Source organism: Mesoplodon bidens (genome assembly GCF_964165515.1).
Source record: "Mesoplodon bidens genome assembly, chromosome: 17".
Taxonomy (NCBI): Eukaryota; Metazoa; Chordata; class Mammalia; order Artiodactyla; family Ziphiidae; genus Mesoplodon; species Mesoplodon bidens.
Genome location: NC_138174.1, coordinates 23,780,852 through 23,789,501, shown reverse-complemented (window position 1 = coordinate 23,789,501; position 8,650 = coordinate 23,780,852). Strand labels below are relative to the sequence as shown.

Genomic DNA, 8,650 nt, shown 5'->3' with positions numbered 1-8,650 from the left:
AAACTCATACATGAATACTCATAGCAGCATTGTTCATAATAGCCAAAAAGTGGAAACAACACTAATGACCGTCAACTGACAAATGGATAAACAAAATGTGTAATATCCATAGAAGAGAAAATTATTCTGCCATGAAATTAAAAAAGAACAAAGCACCAATAACACCCTACAACACAGATGAACCTTGAAAACGTTATGCTAAGTGAAAGAAGCCAGACACAAAAGACCACATATTTTAATGATTCCATTTACACAAAAGGCAAATCCAGTGACAGAAAAAAGATTAGCATGCCTTCATTCTTGGAATGCTCTCCTTTCTTGGCTTTCACAATACCGTTCTCTTCTGGAGTCCCTTGCTACCTCTCTGACTGATTTGGTTTCAAGTAGGTCACCCATCACCCCTCCTTACACACTGTGGTCCTTGGTGACCCTCGTATTCTCTCACCCATATGCTCTTTCTTGCACACAGCTCAGAACTGCTGTGACAAGTGTGCTGACTCTATGACTTCCAGATTTATCCCTCCAGCCTTTTCCTCCTCATGAACTCTAGACCCTCTTGCCGTTCTTGAGTATTTCTTCTTAGACATCCCTCGGGTTCAAAACAGAATTCATCATTTCCTAAACCATGTCTTTATGCTTTTGTATATGTTGCCTCCTCTACCAGAATGCCCTTCCCACTTCTCTGCCCTGAGAACTCCTACTCATTTTTCAAGATTTAGCTTAAATTTTACTTCCTCCCTAAAGCCTTCATGGGCTACTTGGTTTCGATAATTAGCTGCCTTCTGTGTTGCCAAGCACTTTACATATGTCTTTTGAACATTCGCCACATTGTGTTTAATTATTTTGTCTGACTGATGGCCTCAAAGGCTGCCATTTTGTCTTACTTTTTTTGTATCCAGCAGTTAGCACAGTTGCATGGGAGATAACAACAGTGATTACAGCTAACACTTCTATCGTGCTTACTGGATACCAGGCACCATTTTGAGTAATTTTCTAGCCTTTTTTTTTTTTTTTTTTTTTTTTTGCGGTACGCGGGCCTCTCACTGCTGTGGGCTCTCCCGTTGCGGAGCACAGGCTCCGGACACGCAGGCTCAGCGGCCATGGCTCACGGGCCCGGCCGCTCCGCGGCATGTGGGATCCTCCCGGACCGGGGCACGAGCCCGTGTCCCCTGCATCGGCAGGCGGACTCTCAACCACTGCGCCACCAGGGAAGCCCTTGAGTAATTTTACTCATATTAATTCACTTAACCTCGCCATTCACCCTTTGAGGCAGGCACATTTTTATGCCAATTTCTCATATGGATAAACTGAGATTAAGAAAGTTTAAGGAATTTTCCCAAGGTCACACAGATGCCAAACGGCAGAGCTGGGATTAGACCCCAGACATTCTTGCAACAAAGTCTATGTTTGTTTGTTTTTTTCTAGCTGCGTTGGGTCTTCATAGCTGCATGCAGGCTTTGTCTAGTTGTGGCAAGCAGGGGCTACTCTTTGTTGTGATGCGCAGACTTCTCATTGCTTTCCTTAAAGTCTACTGATTGTAAATGTTAATCACTTCTGAAAAATACTCTCATACCAACATCTAGACTAGTGTTTGATCAAACCATGGGTCACCGGAGCTCAGCCAAGTTAAAAATTAACCATCACACTGTCCATAGCCATAGCTAACCATGGTTGAGAAGGGAAAGTCTCAGAGGCAGTGAATATATAAACTACCTCCAGTTGAGGAAAACTTTCATTACCTTAGGGGCTATTTTGTATGCCATGGTCTAAATTTATGAAGAACATGCTTAAAGCTGCCTTATATTCTTTTTCCTTGTCTTAGACATCCCACACCACCTCTCTCCATTGTCCCCAAGTACTCCTTCCTCCCATCAGACAGTTGTTTCTGCCACTGAACTTCCCAGGACACCCTTCCTATTCATTGTCACAAACAACATGTCTTCCAGATGTAAAGCAGTCATTGAGAACACTTGTCCTACACCATGTTTTTGCAACTCTTCCCATTTAAGTTTCAGCCTTCTCAGATGCTCCACAACTCATAGAATTATGGAACTTTAGAACTTGAGGGGCAACTTAGTCAAATTTTCTCATTTTACTGATGAGGAAACTGGATGCGGTGACATCTCTGAATTTGAGGTGGAAGCAGGAATAGAATTCAGGTCTGTTCTGCCAGCCTCGGTGTTCTTTATGCTTGATAGACAAGAAAGAACCAATGCATACTGGAAGGGAAATTAGCCTGGGAGGAGATAGGAGAGGATGCTCTTGATATAACAAGCAGATTTTTTTCAAGCTTTTTAATCTACCTGAGCCTCAATTTCTTTATTTGTTAAGTGGCTTAAATTGGTGCTTCTCAAACTTTAATACACATACGAATCTCCCAGGGATCTTTTTAAAACACAGACTCTGATTCAGTAGGTCTGGAGTACAGCCTGAGAGTCTGCATTTCTAACCAGCTTCCAGATGCTGCTGATGCTGCTGGTCTTTTAACTAGAAGGGCATAGATGATCTGTAAGCCCAATCTGAGCCTTAAATTTCTATGATTTGGTGATTCCATGGTTAAGGACAGCAGCATCTAAGGTATGTAAAATAGGCAGTCTGGGGAAAATATTAAATTTTACCTGTACTTCTCTGTACACTTTTTTTCACAATACTTTTCTTCCATAGAGGGTCACCATATATTCTGATTTACCTGAGAATGTATTGGTTTGTGCCTGTTTTCCCAGTGTGATGATTCAGAGAAACCTTTTCACTCTTAAGAGTTTCCCAGTTGGGACAACAAATTATACAGTCACCCATTTTCTAAAGTTTCTTTTGCTCATTATCTATGTTCATAGAATATAGAATGCATTTGATTTCCACAGTTTGTATATTTCGAACCACAGAAAAAAAGTTGTGTCCCAGAAGGTTTCCTGCACTGTACGTCAGAATTTCATGGTTTGTGAATTCCTGTTTTCTTTCCTTATGAAAAGCACACTCACTGAAGGCACTTGGCAAGGGCCTTTTGCATTAGCCCTCCTAAAATGTGGGACCCTGGGAAAAACTGCTCACTGTTTGTTTTGTGGTGACTGGCAGCAAAGCTCACTTGGATGATTAAAAGCTAAATGGAAAAATACCTCATGGGTGATTTTCCCACTTCCTACTCACACAGAATCAGTGTCTGAATGTAGAGTTCCCAAGTTCAGGGGCAGCTACTGGAGTGAACTTCTGTGCCTACCTAACCAAAGGTGTTTCTGAAGGCAGAGCATAGGAAGGGCACCAGCCGCAAACTATAGATCCTCCACCTGCTGTTCCTCCAGGCTGCTTGCAATCCCACTCAAGAGACTATATTCCTGGAGGCTTCAAAATCAGTTATTAATTACCACCTTCTATTATGAGTTAGTGGCCTTTGTTACTGATTCCTTTAATAAATATTTGTTAAGTGCCTACTATGTGGCAAGACAGGATTACTTGACAGCTGAAATTAAGAACTGGACACAGTTTTAGTCTGTAGATCTTAGTCCCTGATTCTCTAAAAGAAAAAGGGGAGGTGTTAATGGAAATTGGAGGGGTAAAATGTGACACTCTTTTTTCTATAATTGATTCAGAACATAAGAACCTATGTCTAAAAAAGGAGAGAAGAGACATGGAATTAATATGAACCACAAAAGGTTAGCACACTACTCACCTGTTTCAAGTCTTTGCTCAAAGGATATTGGTTCACTGAGTTTTCCTGGCCACTCTATTTAAAACTGCAACTCACACCCTAACCCAGAACTCTAAATCTCTGCTCTCCTTTATTTTTTCCACTACACTTATCTTATATGATATAACTCACCTGGTTATGCTATTTATTGTCTTTCTTCCTCAGCAACTTTTGAATATGCAATACAGTATTACTAACTATAGTTAACCATGCTGTACATTACATCGCATGGCTTATTTATTTTATAACTAGAAGTTTGTACCTTTTGACCCCCTTCGCCCATCTTCTTTTCTAAGATGCTCATGAGCTGATTGTTTGCCATGAAAGTCTAGATTTTTGCTAAGAATATCACATGCATAAGAATGTCAGATGGTGCAAACATTTGGAAGTACCAAATATAAAAGATAATATAATCCATAATCAAAATGATTTTGACAGGGTTGAAAGCAAGTGTAAAATTAATAAGAAAATTCAGCAGGGTTAAAAGTAGCAAAATATCTATTTTACCATTACAGAAAGAAGGTGATCATCCTTGGGAATTATCTTTGATGGTTTAGTTGACTGTGAATTTAGTATGATTCAACATGGTTAATCCATACGTGGCTTCCAAGGGAGCCAACACTCTCTAGGAAGGTATAAAAAGGAGTATAACATCTGAGTCACTGGAAGTAACTGGGCTTGTCAGAATCTGCTCTGGTCATTCACGTGGAATCTTGTACAGGAGGAAATGTTTTGAAGGCTCCTGATAAACCAAGGTAGTCCAGAAGAGCACAATGAGAGTTTGGAGGAATTTAGAAACCAAATGGAGCCTTCCTTTAATTAGCCATAACCTAGAAAGGTGTCAGTCTATGCTTTGTCAGGTGCTAAAGCTAAATTAGAGGCATGGAGTGACAAAGGAAGCTCCTAGTGAGGAGCAGGGCAGAGGGAAGAGGTTTGAAATTTATCTTCTGCACAGGAAAGGAGAAAGGGGAGCACACGGTGGTGGTAAAAGAAAGCAGGAAGAATGACTTCATGTACAAACAGGAACCTCAGTCTTTTTTCAGGTTCCGGTCTCCCAGTGTTATGCAGGTATGGGCAGTAACACCCATAGTCAGAGCTACCCATGAAGAGTCAGCATAGCATAGCAGCCAACGGGGCAAACTCTGGAGTCAGCCAGGCTGGGTTTAAATCCTGGGACTACTACTTAATAACTACATAACTCTGAGCCATTAAATCTTTGTGCCTCAGATTTCTAATCTGTTCAATGGGACTAACAGCACTTAGCTCATGAAGTTGATGTAAGGATTAAACAGGATGATATATGTAAAGTTCTTAGGCTCATGCGTGACAGGTAAGCACTATGCAAGTTGATCATGGATTGGACACTTGCTGTATCTCAAGCTTCTTTATCTCATTTAATGCTCAGAACAACCCTAGTATATAGAATCTATTGAAATAACCTTTTAACAAATAAGGGAGCTAAAACTTTGAAAGGTTAGGGAACCTGCCCAAAGTTACACAGATAGAATATTGTGGAACCATTCTGCAAACACACGTTTTTCTGATTCAAGATTCAGAGATTTTAATCTCTGGACTTGACTGTTTTTAACCTGATCTCAAAGTAACTAGAGAGCCCAAATCACAACTGTGGACAAACCAGCAAAACAGAGAAGGTAATATCACCTGTGGGTTTTGGAAGGGCTGAGGATTACGCCCAGTAGGTGTAACCTCCAGCATTAGATGGAGTGAGAGGCCACAGTTTTGATGATTGTGCTGATAGTTAAGGATCAGAGTGCTGGGAAAAAGACAGAGGGACAACTATAGAAGGCAACATCATAAACAGTTGCTAAGTCAGCTTCACCAAGCTGAGCTGTTCAGAGGGAACTGGATCACTAGATCCACATGCAGCAATATGAGGGAGGTAAACAAGGAGGGAAATCTCTTTATCATTACCTTCAAAAAATAATACTAATAATGCTGTATTTCATTAAGTTACTCTACTTTGGGTTACATATTGCATAACTGATAAAGGGTTAAAAGATCAAAACAAAGGATAGAAAAGCAGAAGACCCTGTTAGAGTGAGAAAGAAGGAAAATAAGCAACAGACCTGAGTGGACATTTAACCATAAAATAGGTTTCAGTCTATTACATCTGCGATTTGGGCTGCAAGGGACTTTCCTTAGGTCTTTGTTAGCAATTCCAGGAAACATATTTTAATGGAAGTTCTCTGAACCAATTTTATTTTTGTGGAATCTCCTGGTTAACTAATGATGCTCTCAGGTCTACTGCATAATTCCGAAACCCGTTGATGGTACTGCATGTGTTAATTGCAATTGTATGCTTTTATTAAATATTACATAGACTGATTACGAGAGTAGTTTCTACAAAAACTAAGTTGAATGCTTAGAAAGCAATAAAAAAAAGAGTAATGAAAAGAATGTGCTGCCCAGTTAGATATGAGTAAGACAGTTGCAAAAGGTAAGAGGAAAAAAATAATTAAAAGCTAGGAGGGGGACTTCCCTGATGGCGCAGTGGTTAAGAATCCGCCTGCCAATGCAGGAGACACGGGTTCGAGCCCTGGTCTGGGAAGATTCCACATGCTGCAGAGCCCGTGTGCCACAACTACTGAGCCTGTGCTCTAGAGCCCACAAGCCACAACTACTGAGCCTGTGTGCCACAACTATTGAAGCCCACGTGCCTAGAGCCCGCACTCCGCAGCAAGAGAAGCCACTGCAATGAGAAGCCTACATACCACAACGAAGAGTCGCCCCCACTCACCGCAACTAGAAAAAGCCTGCGCGCAGCAACGAAGACCCAATGCAACCAAAAATAATATAAAATAATAAATAAATTAAAAAGAAAAAGCTAGGAGGATTCTGTATCCCATTTGCTTCACAAGTGTCTTCCAAGAGGTCCCTCAATTTTAAATAAACAAGATTGGAAATCATAGATAATTTACTAGGAGCTTGTTTTATTTGAGTTAACATGAAATTCCATCAGCTAAATGACCCAAATCTTCTCAATAAGAGTCTTACTGACATCTTAGGTGAGCTTTTTTCTTTTGCAGGACTGAGCAGCATTGAGACATTCAGTATCTCTGGTCCACACCCACTAAATGCTATGGTGGCCCCCAGTCATTGTGACAATTGAAGAGTCTTCTTTGCACAGTTCCAAGTACTCCTTAAAATAAACATAAGAGTTTTAGTGCCCCCGCCAAGAATTTCTGCTTGTATTAAAATAAAAGGCTTTGCCCTACCACAAAAAGTTAGAAAATGGACTTATATATTTTAAATTTAAGAATATATATGTTTAAGACATGTAAGTATCATTTTTAGATGATTTTTTCATTTCGATTGTCTTTATGTGATTAGTCAGCCAGCCATGAGTCATGATTGTTTTGGTTAAGAGTTTTTCTTCTACATCTGACTGCCTAGGGACCTTGTGAAAAATGGGACCATTACAGGGCTTACACATATAATAAGAGGAATTATTGAAGGAACTATTTTTTAACCTGGAGAGGCAATGACTTAGAGACAGAATTATTGATTTCACACATATAAAGAATTATCTTGTTTGAGGATAATTCAGTTTCCTCTATGAGAATCCACATAGAATATTCTAGAAATAGCTCTAAACAAATTGAACAAAATGTAGAAAAGAAAACATGGTATAATAGAAAGGTTTTATAGCCCTAGTGCCAGACAAACCTGGGCATAAATCCTGGCTCTACCTTGGATGATATATATAAACTGTCAAGTTCTCAGAGCCTCATTTTTTTCTTCCATAAACTAGTTTAATAATATTTATCTCAAAGCATTATGAAGAATAAATAAAATAGTCTATCTTAAATTCCTAGCACTGTTTTTGGCATATATAAGACACAAACTAAATGAGTTTCCTTCCTTATCTTCTTTCCTGTCCCTGAAGGTGTGAAGCAGAAAAAGTCAGTTATCTGTTTAAACACACTACCTCTGAATATTTTGATAGTTTAAGGTGTGGATAGAACTATAAAAATTCCCTCGGGATCAAACCCTTGCTTTGTGGCAGACACAGTTGACACTGTTCCTAACCTATCTAAAAGCCATTTACATTTTTTTTCTTTCTGGATAGCAGCCCTCCGTGTTTATTTAAGATTGGATAAATATCCTTTGGCTTCCAGGGAGGTCAACCCAGCCCCTGGTCTAGGAGCTGGCCTAAATCCAGATTTTTTGTGGCAGATTACATTACCTTTCAGCAAATATTCACTCCTTCCCCATGACCTCCTTGAGAAAGTATCCTTTCCTGACGCATTGATTTTGGACTTAGAATATGGCAGAAGGAAGAATGTGCCAATTCCAGGCCAAGGCTTGCCCATCAGGAGCTTCTACCATAAGGAGATATGCCCTGGGTAGTCCAGGTCTCGTAAGAAGGAGAGACCCATAGAACAGCTGCCCTGGCTGATGAGAGAGAAGTAAAAGTGTGTTATTGTGTGTCCCTGAGATGATGCTGTGGTTGTTTGTTCAGCAGTAATCAAAACAACTGACTGATAACACCTGCCTTAGTGGTATTAGGCAAGATTAGCAGAGAAGCTTCTGAGAAATGGCTTTTGTCTCTGATAAGAGAAAGTTGTGGGAAGATAAACTTTCTCCACAGTGCCACATCTGGACTTCGATTGATTGCCACATATTGACATAGCCAGGTTATGACCACGAAGAGAAGACCAAGAGAATTGGAGACACCAGCCCAGAATTCCTGAACCAATACCACCAACCATCTTGCTTCACTTCTTGCACAGTGACAAGAATAAATCCCTGCTTGTTTATACCAAGATTTGCTGGGCATCTCTGTTATCTACAGCTGAAATGTATCCTAAGTGATACTTAACACTAAGATTTCTAGTTTTCATAACATAAGCTAACATATTTGACAATTCACAGAATTATTTCTGGTTTGTGAATAGATGCCATGTATTACATTGCTGTTTGCGAGTTCAGTGGCTCATACAGTCA

General features: G+C 40.0%; 1 protein-coding gene across 1 annotated transcript in view; it reads right to left on the bottom strand.

The window, feature by feature from the left end:
- Window positions 1-6,790: 6,790 nt before the first annotated feature.
- Window positions 6,791-8,650, bottom strand: part of LOC308605028 (uncharacterized protein) — a gene marked incomplete at its 5' end in the record, with an annotated part of 108,690 nt that continues 106,830 nt past the window's right edge. Inside the window, one exon of the mRNA XM_081214696.1 lies at window positions 6,791-6,842. The remainder of the gene's footprint in view (window positions 6,843-8,650) is intronic.